Source organism: Drosophila gunungcola, chromosome 3R (assembly GCF_025200985.1).
Source record: "Drosophila gunungcola strain Sukarami chromosome 3R, Dgunungcola_SK_2, whole genome shotgun sequence".
Lineage (NCBI taxonomy): Eukaryota > Metazoa > Arthropoda > Insecta > Diptera > Drosophilidae > Drosophila > Drosophila gunungcola.
In genome coordinates, this window is record NC_069139.1 from 24,428,078 (window position 1) to 24,444,591 (window position 16,514).

At 36.6% G+C, this 16,514-nt stretch overlaps 3 protein-coding genes and 1 long non-coding RNA gene across 5 annotated transcripts in view; 3 read left to right on the forward strand and 1 right to left on the reverse strand.

Annotated features, from left to right (window-relative positions):
- Nucleotides 1-16,514, forward strand: part of LOC128263298 (uncharacterized) — a 97,185-nt gene that overhangs the window by 48,886 nt on the left and 31,785 nt on the right. The window lies entirely within an intron of this gene.
- Nucleotides 1-16,514, forward strand: part of LOC128263218 (uncharacterized) — a 34,409-nt gene that overhangs the window by 865 nt on the left and 17,030 nt on the right. The gene's annotated exons all lie outside the window — the stretch shown is intronic.
- On the reverse strand, nucleotides 4,204-15,707 carry LOC128263339 (uncharacterized). The gene is made up of 3 exons (XR_008268437.1): nucleotides 15,377-15,707; nucleotides 15,084-15,238; nucleotides 4,204-4,390 (listed from the first exon to the last, which is right to left on the reverse strand). It is a non-coding gene; the product is annotated as an uncharacterized LOC128263339 (long non-coding RNA).
- LOC128263323 (low choriolytic enzyme) overlaps nucleotides 13,399-16,514 on the forward strand; it is a 40,099-nt gene continuing 36,983 nt past the window's right edge. Inside the window, exon 1 of the mRNA XM_052998341.1 lies at nucleotides 13,399-13,411. The gene's annotated coding sequence lies outside the window, so the exon portion shown is untranslated. The remainder of the gene's footprint in view (nucleotides 13,412-16,514) is intronic.

The following is a 16,514-nucleotide window of genomic DNA, read 5'->3' on the forward strand; positions in this document are numbered from 1 at the left end:
CAGACAACAAGAGTATTATTGTGGCAGTACCGTCCCGCCACCTTTCTCCACCCGCCCACAAACTCTCTCTCTGAAAAGGGAAGCGAGTGTGTGTGTGTGTGTGTGCTGGCAAGAAAGTTTTGTATTTGCTTTTGTGATTTCTGCTTGCTGTTTGATATTTGCCAGAAGTGCGGGCGTTGAAGTTTTTAGTGCAACATTTCTCTGCTCCAGCGGGAGCTTTTATAATGTGTGTGTGCGCTATTATTAAAACCCCCAACTCTCACACACACATCTATGTGCATGGGGCAAAAAACTATGGCCGTGTGTATGTGTGCGAGGCGTTGGCGTTCTGACCAGAAGAAGAGGAAGATAAAGCTGTGGTAAAGGGTGAAAGGAAAAGGAGAGAAAGGAAGAGAGTGGGGGAGAATGAGAGTGGGAAAAGGATATTTGGTAAATAATTCAGATATAACATAATGCATAACCAACCGGTAAATCAAGCAAATCATGGGATCGAATTAGAATAAATAGATAGAAAACATACATATATCTAAAGGCATAAACATATTGGTATTTATAAGATCATGGATGTTTTTTTAATATTTTTATTTATTAAAGAATTCACAAAAACTGATTATAATCACATTTTGCCGTCTTATTTTTATTATAAGGAAACTTTATCATTTTCCACTATTCATTCAAAATATATATAATAGAAGCACTAGAAACAAAAAAGCAGTTTTCTATAAGTCCACGCAAATTCTTAGATTTAAAAATTATATAGTCTTACATATGTTTAACATCGAATAATAAAACAAGAAATCAAAATAATTAAAGACATGAAGCTGAAATCCCAATAAAGACGTTTTATTGAGGGCAAAAACGAGAAAAAAAAGATTTTCTGTTTATATAACCTTGTTTTTAGAATATAAAATTAGGATGAACATTTTTAGCCCTAACCAATTGCACGCAAGTCAATGCGTATATAAACTATTAGGATATTGTTTTTTAAAATAAAACATTCGTAATAAACTTAGTAGAAAACCACGAAATGGTTTTAATAAAAATGAGTTAAGATAATTTTACCCTTAAGCAAATATTGAAATTTGTTTTGGCAATTTGTAGCTTAAATACTGAATAATAAGACAAATTTCAAATGATGTGCAGTGCCTTAGGGCTAATTAACCTTAGAGAAATTCGAGTTTCTGTAGGCCAGTAAATAAATAAATCAAATAAATCGGGTAAAACATAAAAGATAAACATTATGGAAATCAACACACAGCGCCTAAGGAATTCCTGTTCAAATGGGAATTTCGAGTGTTTACCTTTCGCCCACTCTCCACCCACCACCTCCTCTTCCTCCCATTTGTGAGACATAAACGCCGCCGCACATTTACCGTACGTAAGCCCCCCCCCCTTTTGAGGGGCTTGTAATAAAGCGTTTTACGATCTCCGCTGCCTGACGCACTTGTTGTTTTTATGACAGTTAAGCTATTTTGCGTATGACACGTTTGACAGATGCCAAGCGCCCAATGCGGCTGTCAACGATGCTGTTAAACGCATGCCATCTTGCTCCCTCCTTCCTTCCGGCCTTGTTCTCACCCTTTCCATTACTCTTTCACCCACCCACCCACAGTAGACGGGCCAAATTTAATATTGAACTTAATTAGCAATTTATATGGAGGCATTTTACTTCATTTCAGTAAGAGCAAATAATTCTATCAAACGAAACGGATTTATGGTGCCTTCCAACACTGATTTATTTCACAAATATGAAACATGTGTTTATTTAATGACATATATAAAATGTATTTAAAATAATATGTATACGTTTACTTATTTAATTGTTCTCATCTAAGATAAGAAAATTTTTTTGAAGGAACCCATTTTTTTTGATTTGCAGATTTAAAGAGTTGGTCGCGCCTAAAAATATTATTTCAATTTGTGGTCAAAATCCATCACCCCTTTGGTGGTAGAATGTTTGTGTGTGTTTGCTGCCAGGCATTTTAATTTCAGCAACCATTAGTAATGCGAAAATGGGCGGGGGTGGGCGTGAACAGTGGGCTGTCTTTTCACAGCTACTTTTACGCATGTTTTCGCGCAGTGGCCCAAAAAGAAGTCGGCTTGACATAAATTGTCTCGGCCAAATGTGGCGAACTACGACAGCAGCTACAGAAACAACAATAAACTGGGCCACGCCTACAAAAACCATAAGCTACAAACATCAAATATCAACAGCAGAAACATCAGCTAAAACAACAACAAACAACTGCCGCTTGGCTTGTCGCATGTAATTGCTTGCCGCAAAGTAAATGACAATAGCGCAAGGCAAAAGACACCGTCATCGGGAGCAGTGGGGCAAAAGTGATACCATTTTTTATACCCAGCAATTAAGAATTGATAGCAATTGAAGGGTGAGAATTGATATAATTTTAAATGCCCAACAATTAAGAATTAAATGCAGGTTGTTATTGGAATTTGTGATTTGTTTGAGACGGTCATAGGTGTTCAAGTCAAAGTTAATTTAAGTAGCATATGCGTTTATTGTTATATATCAATGCTTATACTGCTACTTATACAAATTTATTAATAAATGTAGCTTCTTAAATATTATACTTTCTGTCTTACTCATTTTTTTAGGTATTCTTCAAGAACACTCAAATTCTTTGTAAGAAAACATTATATTTTGTTAAATTAAAAAAAATAATGTGCATAATTTTCTTGTTTCATCGTTAAATGTTATATTTAAAATGTATAAGCTTGTGTATTTTTTATTTGTTTCTCATTTTTTAATGTTATTTAAAAACTGATAAGCTTGTGTTTATATTAATAACCTGTTCAATTCGTTTAAAGTATGTATTTTATTTAGGCCTTTAATTCTTGGTACTTTTTTGTAACTGATTTTAGTTTTTGGTTTTAGTTTCTTCATTTGTGAGATACGTTTTTCTGGGGCTTTGGCTCTAATTTAACCCACTGTGCCGGCAAACAAGCTGAGGTCGGTGTAACTAAAAACCGCAAAAGCTTGTCACTCCCCCCTTCCGCCCCCCACGCCTCCCACACCCCCCACACCCCGCCAAGCCCCCTTGCTCGCACACACTTCTATGCTGTCGAAGTCGTTGCTTCCGCTCTCGCGGTTTCGTCGCTCTCGCCGCTTTGATGTGTGTGTAAAAGTATCTTTCGTTGTTGTATCTTTTTGCTGTTGTATCTTTAGCTGTTGTTGTTGCCGCCGTACGTGGGCGGCAAAGGCATTAGAAAAATAAACCTCAAGCCTCGAGTTCCAATTCAAGCTTTAAAATATTTGCCGGATGACGTCGGCGGCCAATCTTTTGTTGTCGTCAATCAAATTTAAAATTTCTTTGACGTTCTATGGTTGCATGCGCTTGGCTTTAAATTTCCACTTGGATTTCGTATAAACAACTGCAAAAAACGAACACAAAAAACAAAAAAAACTGATAAGGCAAGCAAACATTTAAACACTAGCTGCCATTTGCGTATCGAATATCGTTTTTGTTTATTCTCGTCCCATTATTACTTGTATTTATTTGCCTCTTTTTTGGTCAAAGCTTTTGGCCATTTAATATTCATTTATTCAGCCATGTTTATTTATTTACTTGCGTGTCTCTCGGTCAGAGTGTTTGTGATTGTATTTCTGTTTGTGTGTGGCTAAAAGACCGAAAGACGTGAAAAAAATAACGATAAACGTGAAATCGCATGCTAGGAGCCATGACCATGATTTTGAATTTCAGCAGGCAAGAGTCGCGGCAAAGAAATCCGAAATAAAATCCAAATAAAATATAATCGTAAAGAAACTTGGCATCCATTCGATACCCTTGTGTAGGGTCATCGATTACTTTGATTTGTTATTTCTACCGTTCGGTTTCCTGATCTTTGTGTGGTTTCCAAAAGAATTCCTTGGATTCCGGGCAAAGGTAACGCAGTTCCTAAGTTACAATTTAGTTTATTTTCCCATGATGTGTGCTTTTTGATAAAAGAGTAGTAACTTTAGTAACAGCTTTTGATGAAGTAAATGTTTTATGACTCCTTGAGAAGCAATTTGTCAATTTTGAGGAAGCAATAAGTTAATTGGTTTTAAGGGATTAAACCTTAGAAAATTATATATTATATATAATTTTATTTTTATAGAATTGACAATTTAATTTAAAATTTTACAAATAGCTCTTTACATTTATATTAAGTTTTCAAGCTTCATCGGGCTACTCGCTTGGTTGCATTTCAAAAGAGAACAATATTATAGCTTACAGAAAAGTGAACCATATTAAAGCTTAGGGCAACTTGCACTTCCAACATCATATTTCATCATCAAAATCATAAATCTCCCAGACTTTCTGCTGGACCAGACGTAAATCATTTAGTTTGTGCGCCCAGAAGGATTTAATTGGGATCTTGCAGACAACTGAAAAGAAAATATATTGGTTTATACACTTTGGATTTATAGGAATGTGCTTTATCTGGCCTGACAAAGCAATTTAAATATTTTAAATTAACGATTGCCAGCATGTACTTTTATGGAAATTTTATTCGGGAAAACAACGATTCCAATGGGAAACATAACAAAGATAGAACTGCGAGCCACTCCTACCCATTCCCATTTTTTCCCCGCTTTTTTTCCCAACAAGCGAGGCCAAAAGTTTTTCGTAGCTCATAAATTCTTTTGTTTGACTCGTTTTTCTTTGATTTCTTTGGCCGGGCACGTAGCGATAGAAAACCGGGTAAAGAAAAAGTGAAAATTCAGTGGGAAAATTGTCGCTGTCTGTGGCCCACTGCGATTACAGCAGCAAGAAAATCAGCCTCAAAACTAATTAGTTGCGCTGCATTCAAACTGAGTTTTACTTTTTGCCTCAGACTGCAACTTAGATTGAGTAAGACTTTCATCTGATCCCCTTTGCCGCCTCTTTTTCCCCGATTTTCCACCGCTTTTCCCCCATGGTTGTGCAACTTTAGGCGCAAGCGAGATGGTAAGACACAAATTCAGTTAACTGTTACACACAGTCACTGACTGACTTAATTCCCTACATTTTTACGATTACACGGGAGCTTCGGGAGACTTGCACATTGGTAGAAAAGTGATCTGAAATGAATTTGCCCCACATTTCCCCTTTTATTTGAGGGGTAGTGCTTGAGCTATAATGCCCAGCTTATAATCAGGTTGATGTTGCCGCCTGATTAAGTACTTCAAACAGCGCAGATTGTTTACGATGTTACGCCAGACTATTTATAAACGATCGGATTTCACCTGATCATCTTTTGATAGCAATTGGGTCTGGAAAATTTATTGTTTGCTTAGTCAGCAGCAAGGCGCCAATCATCATTTATATAGATTTCTATCTGGAAAGGGCATCAGTCAGGCATCACATTGCGATTATTCGTAATCCGGCAAACTAGTTTATTAAAAATAATCTAGGCTTTTCATTATATGAGTACCTAATTATTTCCAGTTATTGAAATAATCAAGTGGCTTAAGAACAATAAAGCACTGTAATTTCTTGATACGAAACATATCAAAGTTTATTTTTTTGACATTTAGCAATCAGATACCTGTTTTAAGCTCGTTAACATAATCTTTGCTTGTCAAGAGATTAGGTTGTAAAGATAGAGTCTTTTTTTTCTCATAGACAATTCCATAAAAACTGTGATGCTTAAGAATTTGGTTTGTTTAATAAATTTATACAGTTTAATTATGCATTTCACTTTTTATAATTTTATTTTTTTCTAAGCATTTCCATTAGCACCCCATGTGCCTAGCCCGTTAAACAATCATCAAAGATCTCAATTCTTCGTCAGCCTCTTCATAAACCTATCATTGCGGGCAATCTATAAACCATCTGTTGATCCATTCACCCTAAATCTGTCGGCATTATCATTTCCCCAACGACCTTGGGCCACTGTGCAGCCGATTGTCGTTGGCTTAAACTTTGGGCTGGTGCTATTGGTGCCACTGGTGCTGCTGTAATCGCTGCCATAGCAATGGCATCTAGTCAGTCAGCCCGAATCAACGTCTTATTGGGATTACGCTGGTGCAATGTTTTCGCCCGAGGAGCGGGAGTCGTGTAATAAAAAGTATCTCGGTATCGCAGATGTCTCTCCCGCGTCGCTTCTGCTTTTGGGCATTAATGAATGAATGGAAACCGTCTTAAGTAAAGCCGGCTTGGCCAACTGACAGTGGAGCGCAGCTGGAAAAATCAGGGGGGTTGGGGGCAAACTTAAAATAAAAAAAAAGGGCGGTAAGCTGGGAGTCTTTCTTATTCTGTTGCTGCGCTCTGCTGCGCGTCAAATTTGCGCTCGACCCTCCTCGCTTCCCTTACCATTTTGATCATAAATTTCCATAAAAAAAGAATCAAGCGTGTAGTAGCACAAAAAAATTGACAATGCTGAGAGGTTTTTTGGGTGAGGGAAAATTCACTTTATGTATAAGTATATATGCAAATCAAGTAATTTGTCTCTAAAGAATTTGTCTGGCTTCCGAAAGAGAGCAAAAGATGCAGAATGGAAGAAAACCAGACGAGAAGATGAGGCAGCCACAACTTCCGGTGTCAATTTTGTTTTTTTTTTTTTTTTCGGTGCGTCTTGTGCTCAACTTTTGGTCTAGTTGTGTAGGGGGAAGATTTTATAAATAAATTACAAAACAAAAACGAGACAAAAACGTCGGTGGAATAGTTGGGGAGAAGTCATGGAAAAAAAAACATAAAGAAAAAAACGCCTCGTCTTCGTTTTGTTGTGTGGCATGCAGGTGGAAGCTGTAATCGTGGTTGGCGTCTTGCAAAAGAGTTTCCATTATTGTCAATACTCTGGGTAATGAGTACCTCAATATTCAACTAAGGTTGAAAACCCAAAAGAGATGACCATTGAAGTCCTAAGTCAAATCATGGGTTTAGCGACTATGAAAGAAATTTATCATCTTCTGGTCTTTGACATTATTCAAAAGGATTACCTTTGAAGGATAGCGACGACCACCAAATCCTAGCCATTATTTAAAAGGTTGATCTTTGAATACCATTAACATCTCTAGTTTTTTAGTCTAGTCTTATTTTTTTATAATTAAGAAAACAATCACATTTTATTTCTAAGATTTCTTCAAACAAGCCAATTTTTAATTCAAAAGGATTACCTTTGAAGGATAGCGACGACCACCAAATCCTAGCCATTATTTAAAAGGTTGATCTTTGAATACCATTAACATCTCTAGTTTTTTAGTCTAGTCTTATTTTTTTATAATTAAGAAAACAATCACATTTTATTTCTAAGATTTCTTCAAACAAGCCAATTTTTAATTGTTTAAGCTAAACAAATTTGTTTAAAAGGGTACATCTGTCTTCGATGGCAATCGTAAATCTGAAAATATTTTTATTGGAAATACTTTTCTGTTTGTTTTCAACTCGCTGTTCATTTCAAAGCCATTAACAAATGGCAAGAAGCAGCCAAATTATTATTATTTCTTTATAAAAATAGCTAAAATATGCTTAATTTAGTTGGCTCTAGTGTGTGTGTGTGGTGGCGTATCCCACATAATTATTTTTGGTTAAGTAAGGCCAGAATTTGGCCGCGTGGTTGTCAAAACGCCCACCATGACGCCAGTCGAAGAAAAAAAAAGAATACGAGGGCAGCGACAACGTCAGCAGAGGATGGGGCAAAATATTGGGGAGTGGTGGAAAAAACAAGACGAAATGGAAGCCAGAGAATTATGGCCGTATTTTCCTTATTTAATAAAGTAAATTTATGTTTTAGTACAATTGTTTTTGCCCCGCATTATAGCTGTCTTTTGCGGCCATCACTCCTACACTATGAGAAATTCCCAGGGCTTTCGGCTGGGTCGCAAATGCCCGGCACTGCGGTCCATAAAACCGCCCAAAAGCGTAAACCAAATTAGTTCATTTATATGTATGAAATATCTCGAGCTGGAATCCCCCAAGTTGGTCAACTTTTATGGCATTGCGGCAATATACGATTATTATAATTTTTTTCTTGGCCAAAAGGGTCAAGGCACTTGAAGGGTTTGGGCGAAGTGGGTGGAAAAAGTGTCTGGTGTTCAAGTGTTCGATGCGAGATAGAAATTTAGACAGAAGGCTAAGTTGCTTGAGATATGTACTTGAAGCAAGGATGAAATTTCAAGTTTACGAGATACGTTTTGATTTACTTGCTTGATTATGTTTGGCAGAAAGATGAGGTTGATTTTTGCGGTGGTTATATAATATTTTGTAAGAAAAAATGCAATATAAACTAAATGTGTGTTTTATTATACTAATGTATGTATTAATTTTCTCATTTTAATCAAACTCAGTATCACACGAAAATTTATGCAAATCTATACATATAGTTTTTTTTTCACATCTATAAATCACTTTGCAAAATGTCATTTTATTTAATTTATTCATGCACAAAATTGACTTTTTGTACCATACAATTTTATAAATAAAATATAAATGTTTAGAATATAGACACAAGTTAAGTTTAATTTCAAATATTAATAATAATATTTTTAAATTTTAAAATTTAAGTATGAATAAAAAACAAATTTGTAATAATAATAATAATTTTTTAGAAGCTTAAATATACTTTGTTGGCTATTTTAAAGCCTTGAGTTTCTCATTTATAAACTATTAGAGCATAAGAAATATATTTATCTAATGCCATTGAATCGGCATCCTTACGACCGCCCTGCAGCATTATATTTTGGCCATTGCGAGCCGGGTAATGACCTGCCCAACACAATAGATTGGAGTTTATTGCGCGCCTGGACAAATGTCGATAAGGGCCAAGCTGTGACCGCTACAGAACTCTCCGATTTTCACATCCTCCACCCCGAATCAACAAACACTCCCCAAACAGAATCAAGCTATAAAAGACGAGTTCAAACATTGATTTTTTATGACTCTTCTCGCTTTTGGGACTCGAGTCGCGACTTTCCGTTACAGAAGAACAGAATTTCACCTTAATTTTGTCTTGAACTTGTTTCCCCTCAATTCACTTCACTTGTAGTTGTTGTTGTTGTTGCTTTTTCTGTATTTGTTATTTATTTGCCCAGCACTAAATGGAATTCCGTTGAAATCGGCTTGATCTTGATATCTTGCTTTTGGGTAGGTTTTTCAGTTGTACCTTCAGCGTTTCGTTTGCTTGTCAAGATTTCATTTCTTTTTCTCGGGCACTTTACAGTGGGATCGGTCGGTCGAAGGAAGACCTATGTGCTATATGCTACATGTGTAAGACCCGTCAGTCAGTCACTCATTCACTCACTTAGTCATTCAGTCAGTCGTAACGTGGTCGTCAACGCAATGCCAACGCCTCTTCACCAGTGCCCATCCCATCGCCTTTCCCTTTGGCTTCGTCTATTTGCGGGTCTAAGGGCCTTCTGGGGTCTTCAACTTGCCGACATCGTTTTCGTTTTCGTAGACAAGTGATCTCGTTTTTGCCCGCATTTCCTATGATTTCTAATGTGAAGATGGATGGCCACAGCAATATATCCATGAATATCAAGTAGTTCGAGTTCTTGACGAATTATGCAAGGAGATCATTAAAATTCAATGATACATGAGTTCTAATAGGGCATATATGAGATAATTACGAACGAAAGCACTAACACCAAAACTAAAGTATTAAAGCAAAAGTATATATAATGTTTAAGACATAATAACGTTCAAGTAAATAATTTAAATAAAAAAATCTCAAAAGAATCATGACAACAAATATTACTCCTATTATTAATAAATATGAATTTATCGTCGATATTTTTAAATTCAATTAGAATTGTTAATGGAAGCCATTGTAAATAAAAATGATTTTTAAACCTTGGTTTCTTGTTTTTTTATTTTAATTAATTAACAAATTAATTATTTTTATTTTGTGCATTTGATCACGCGCAGAAAAGGTCTTAATTGCACTTTTTTAAGAATGTTTCAAACATCTCCATAAATAAGTGGACGCTTATCTCAAGAATACCAAGAACTAATAGTCGAACCTTTTTGTACAGCCCAGACTAAATATTTTGTTTGTCAGAAACTAGAATCTTTGTCGGAAATCTGATATCTTTGGGAATCTGTTGGGCTGTTGGGCTCTTTTGTTTGTGACAGCTTTATTGAAATCGAACAAATCAAATTTGGGCTTTGACTTTCTTGGCAGTATAAAGTGGATACTGTGCATACATTAATGCACATTTGACGTTTTGTCCGATGTCGTTGAATGTGCTTTCATTGAAACGATGTAATATAATTTATTTTTTTATTGTGACCAGACATGCTGAGAGAAGGGATTTCCAAATGAATTGGCACGTGCTGTGGCCAGATGTTGCCCTAGCCCAGAAATACGTAGAACTTAAGCGCTCGAGAGCTCTGAAAAAACCGAGATAGTAACGAAAACATCGCATGGAATAAAATGTGTAATAAAATAGAAATAATATTTATAGCTGAGACGTCGATATGTCTAAAAATAAAAGGAAACGCAGCCAGCCCAGAGGCAGCCTCAACGGGGTTTCCCCCCTCGAAGAGCTCCTCGCATGTTTTTAGCCATGTGGACGAGCTCCCATTCATGGAGGCAAGGCACCGTGACCTGCCTTAGTTCCCCTGCTACCCTGTTTCCCCGTCCATTTTCCATTTTCCCCTCTCAGATGTAGACAAATCCACTTGGCAGAGCACAACCGTCCGGGCCCATGGAAAAAAAAAAGTAAAAAAAAGGGGGGAAGCTGGATGGACATTGATTTAAATCGATATTTTGCGGTTGAGCTCATTTGGCGTAAAATAAACTTGGCCCATGTCAATAATCCCTTTGTTCACCCACTCTCAGCGGCATTTGGAAATATATCCACCTCGGTACTAATTTCCCCATCTTCGGCTTTTCACTTCACACTTGTTAACAAATTTTTCGTGTAAACAAAGGGGGGAGCCGTGTAATAGAACGAAATGGAATTGCTTGGCCCGTATCATTGTTTATTGATTGCATGATTTGGTTTCCTCATTCTTGCTTTTAGAGGTGGTTCACTGTGGGAAAAAAAAAACTTAGTTTGTTCAATTCCTAAAATTTACAACATGAAATCAGACTAGGTTTTTTTCATTTGAACTCTTGTTCACATAGTTGTCGTACATTTTCTTTTGCAAATTGAGTTCTTTTTTCATCCTTTCATAGTCATGAGGATTTTAAATAAAATTAAAAAATAGGGTTAATTAAAAATATTATTTCGTACATTTCTTTCAATTTAAATCTATTTAAATAATTATTATTATTATTACTATTCCTTACTGAAATGTAAAACATTTGGCTTAAAACGCGTTTTTTAATAGGTAATGAATTTATTTTTCAGTACTAAGGTCTTCCCATTCTTTACCACCTGATTGGATTTTTTTCAACTTCGATGGAACGTGACATTTTAAGTCAAACGGCTCCCTATTCATTCATTCACTCATTTGATCAGGCTGTCATTCAATCAGTTTAATGGCGTTTTCTGTTTTGTTATCTGACGTTCCCTCGTTTCCTTTTTCCGCTTTTTCCATCATGGACGGGCTTCAACCGGAAGTCGTAATTAATGCGCGCCTCGGGGGCGTTTTCTGTTTCCGTGCCCCTGCCACCAAAGAAATCCTGCTACGTGCCAGTGTGTGCGTTTATTGATAGCAAGTGCACACGAAAGGACCTTTGCTTTGTCCCTGTGAGCAACCTGCATTCGAGTGGCCAACAAAGTGAGCCGTGGAGAAAATTAGAGGGGTCGGAGTCACCTGAGCAATGAATCCATGGACTGTGCGGTAGAATTCCTCGATTGAACACGATCCAGGAATTTCTAATTTGAACTTTAAAAGTTCCAAGCCTCTGATGTCTTTTTAATTAAAAAGCCTTAAGCACTGGCATCTAAAAAACTTTTGAACTCATTAAAATGTCAATCACTTATTATTCTTTCTCAGACAAATACAACAATTAGAACTAGAAATTAATTGCACTACATATTATGAGAGTTTAACGATACACACTCAAATTTTTAAAATAGTTCTCTTTGGTGATTGATTCAATATACTTATTTGGTCATTAAAACTCTACAAGCATACATTTATTATTGCGAAAAAAGTGTGCTGTAAAACTATAAACTCATTAAAGCATTTAGCTAAAACGAAAATGTCAGCTATAAAAAAAGCCCTTATTGTTGTGACTGTGTTTTAAAATTCATCGTTAACACAAAAGATTATCAAAAACGCATTCGACAAAAGGGTTTCGGTATAAAAAATTCAAACAAATAACTTTCCTGTCCATCTACAAATTCTTTGTCTGCTCGGATAAAAGTATGCATCACATTTTGCCCCTTCGAATATCTTATGCTCAATTTTCCAATTAAGTTCGACAAAACATGAATTTTACACATTCCAGTTAATCTCATTTCAACAGAAATTGAATCAACCTTTCGAGTGCTTGGCGAACTTCCATACATAAATCCCAATAGGCCATAGACAATCTTCTACTTTTTATGTGTTTGTGGGAAAATATTTGCCAAGTTTTGTTTGCAAAGGAATGCGCCAGCTTTTGCTGAAGAAGTTATGGCAAACTGAAGTTTTTTTTTTTTTTGGGGTAGGAGGAAGTCTGACATCTTCCTTATCTAACCTTTTTTCGATCCCGGATAAGGCTAAGGTCAAATACCTACTGCGTTTATGGCCCCAGGCCCTTCAGTTGCCGCCTGAGTGGGCAGGACATGCTCTGAACCCATATTGCCCATCTATGTATGCAATAAATTGCTTTGCCTTGGGCTTACACACGCACACCTGGAACGCCCAGCCATCCAGGCCAGTTACCCTCTTTTCCTCTTGATTTTTTTGCCTTGTGGCTAAACGGCTAATTCGCCAAAACACAAGCGGCAAACAAATTGACTAGGTGGGTTTGGGGGGGCGAAAGGAGGGGCCACCTGAATGGCCATTTGTAAGAAACCGAATCGAAATGACATTTAGGTTTAAGTGAAAAGACCAAAAAGGGAGAACCCAATTTCAAAGGAGCCCAAGCGCGACCGGAAGTCAAGGCAAATGGTTGCACAGTGAGCGCTCGGCAAAGAAATCCAAAAACATTTTTTTACATTAAAAAATTGAAGTGAATTAAAAAAAAAAAAAAAAAAAAAAAACAGTAAAGGCAATCAAACAAATGCTACTTTTGTACCTATTTAAAATGTTGTTTAGTCCAGTATCATAAATACTGCTCAACTTATTGCTTTTTCTTTTCTTATTTAAAATATAGTGAATTCTTTTATAATTTATATAAAATAAATATTAAGCTCAAATAAACTTATGACGTAATCTCACATTCTTAATTTTTTCAAGTTTAATCACTTATTCTAACTTGCCAATATGGTCTTAGTTTTGAATTATAGTAACCTTTTAAGCCGATCAACACTATGGCCATAGAAAGAGCTGTTGAAACGGCAGCAGCGGTCGAGGAAAAGCCGGAGAAAAAAGAAAAAATCGCAGTAGAGGGACTGAGACAAAAGGCAGAGTAAAAAGCAGAAGTCGGAGCCAGAGCCAGAGGCAAAAAACAAATGGCTAACAATTGACTTGGCCAATAAAGCATAAAGCCGCTAAATTCGAAAATCAATAACTCCCCGGCCGAACGTTTCCGCCAAATTGTGTCCTACATCCGGTTTCCATTTCTCTCTGTGTGTGTGGGTGTCAGCGTAACTCGGTGTGTGGGTCTATGGGTGTGCGGCAAATGAAGGACGACAAATTGCCAAACGCGCCATGAACATTAAACAATTTTGCAATTTATTTCCATTATTTTAAGCTGCCTTCAGTGCCTCGAATGGGCCCCTGAAATCACCTCGCCCTGTCTTCCGAGAATCTTCCCTTCATAATTGTGTCAAGGAGGTTCATTCGCAGTCATTAGCGCCAGAGGGCGTGTGCTTGTTAAGTCGTCCCACCTACTTTCTCGCCGGCACTCACTCATCATTATCAGTAGCGTGGAATGGCCTTGCCACCCACCCATCACCACCCCCCTGCCCTGTCATGTTTCATGTGAAACAGCTGGTAATAATACAAGTGTCTCTGCTATTTCGTAAAAATTTACATTCCGCTCGCTGGTTCCCTTATGCCTAATGCCTAATGTCTCCTCCAAAGGCCATTTGTCCTAAATGATTACAAGATGTTTGGATGGGGAAACATAATCCCTGGATTGCGTCTGCTGTCGATTGGGTAACAGACCGAGAAATTAAGTCTTGGATCAACTGATTCTTAAGTGGGTAATTAAAAAAAACATTTCGATGACAAAAACTAATTGGTATTTTGGTCGTTATTCAAATAGTATTTAATTTATTCTATTTATCAATAAAGGCGTTTGTTAGGCTTCGTCTTTCAAGTACAAATGGATCATTATTAAATTATAATTTTAATCCCAAAATTATATTTGAAGTTTACTATTTTACGTAACCTCTCCCATCAATTTTACTAATTCAAAACGAGTCGTAAACTTTGTTTTCCTTTATATCTGAAAAAATTGTATATCAAATTATCGGTTTATAAAAATTATAAATTCACTGAACATATTATCGTTGCTCTTCATTTGCATAAAATATATGCAGACAAATGCAGCTTGCACACAGGTTAGTGCTCACACACCCCACAGGTCGTATGAGCAATATGGAACATTATTTAAATCAAATTATACCAGGTCTAAACAAATGCATTAACTATAAATTCAAGTTATCGAAATTTTCTACCGTTCCAAAAACATTTCATTTCACATATTTGGCATTAAATAAGCAACATAATAATTGGATTCAATAATTGACAAGTTTCGAAGCGGGACAACATTATTCTGCATTAGCATAATATTATGTGATGGAATTAAACAATTTCTAAAGCCTTTAAGCCAAATTATTAATGAAAATAAAACTGATAACATTTAATTAAAATTAATGTCTTTGGTATTAAGTTGGATTTGAATACCCCACTTACTATGCCGTTTCATCGGCAAAGTTTACCAAGCGCAAAATGTTCGAAAACAGTTTGCGCAAATTTTCAACAGCCACAAAAGTTGACGACATTTGCCTAACCAGATGCTGCCCATCAACCAAGACAATCTCCGGGCCAATTTGATAATCCCCCAACAGGGCAGCAACAACATCTGGGCTGTTAGCACATACGTACCATTCCACCCACCAAAGCCACAAAAGCCTGCTTGCGTCAAGCGAAAAACTACGAAACTGAGACATCGCTCCAATAATGCCAAACTTCATAGAGCTGCTTGTTTCGTGACTGCTGTTCGATGGCATTGGAAAATGCTAGGAAGATGGAATCCAACACTGAAATAAAATACTTATCAGGCGTAGTATGAGAATATAATTGCTGTCAATTTAAAACTATTCTTGTTAAAAGGCATATTTCTTAATGCTATGCTGTTTCGGACACCTTTACTCTCTTTATATCATGTCATAGCTTACCTGACTTAAAACTCTAAACTAGAGGAAATCTTCTAGTTAACACTTATTGTTAGGCAATACGAAATTGACGCTGTTTGGTTCCTGTGACAATAGATTCTCTTAATATTTTGGAATGCAATTTGTCTTGCCGAGTATTTTTTTACAGGAAGACTATAACCCAAGATAACATTAAATATTTTTTTTAAAGTCAGGCCATATGATTAATAAATAAATGCGATGATGATAAAATGTTACCGACTAAAGCGAAAGTTATGTGAAATTTATGGTGTTTTTTCACACTTTTATAATGTGAAACTTTTTTAGCTATTAAATTTGTCGTTATAAATGCGAAATAAAAGAAAATGCGTTTAGCAGTAAAAAAAAAACATAACGTTAAATTATTCAACTTTTGTTTAAAAGATACCTTTGAGTAAACGTACATAGCCTATTGTGTTGTAATTTTAGCAGTTCATTTATTATCTTTATCGATTCTAAGATTATTAAATTTGATGTTTATCGTTTTCACTGTATACACGTGCTGTTTTTGAAAACAAACGGGATCCACATGCCAAGGCAGAATGGAAGTGTGGCAATAAGTGAATGAATAAGTGAGTTGGCCGGATTCGAGGGAGCTGAGGAGGTGAGGGCACGGCACTGCCTGATGAATATGTTGAAATCAATCAGGTTAGCCAAAAAGCAAGGCACGTTACCAGTTCAATACCGTCCCCTTTCGTCACTTTCTTTCTCCGCCTGCCTCACGATTGGCTCATGATATGTGACTTGGGTACGTGAAAATTGCTTTCATTTGCTCTCTCCTTCATGGAAAGAGCAGACTTCATGTCACGTTATGTCAGGCGTTACGAGGGGATATTTTCAGATGTACAAACTCTGTGAGTCGTCATCTTCCGTTGGGCCGTTGCATTTGACATTTCGCTGTTGTATTTATTAAAATCGAGTGAAAGACCGAAAAAAGTCGGCTGTGGGTATGCCCGCCAGGCCCTTAATAAACTCTCTCGTTTTCCTTGTATCGAATTGCCTTTCGTCTTCTGAACTTGTTAAAAACTCATTATTTGGCTGCAGTGCGTTAACTTATTTTTCGTTTGTGTGCTGATGTGGTGTGTCTACCGTATATCAATTAAAAGTTTCGCCTTAAGTTGTA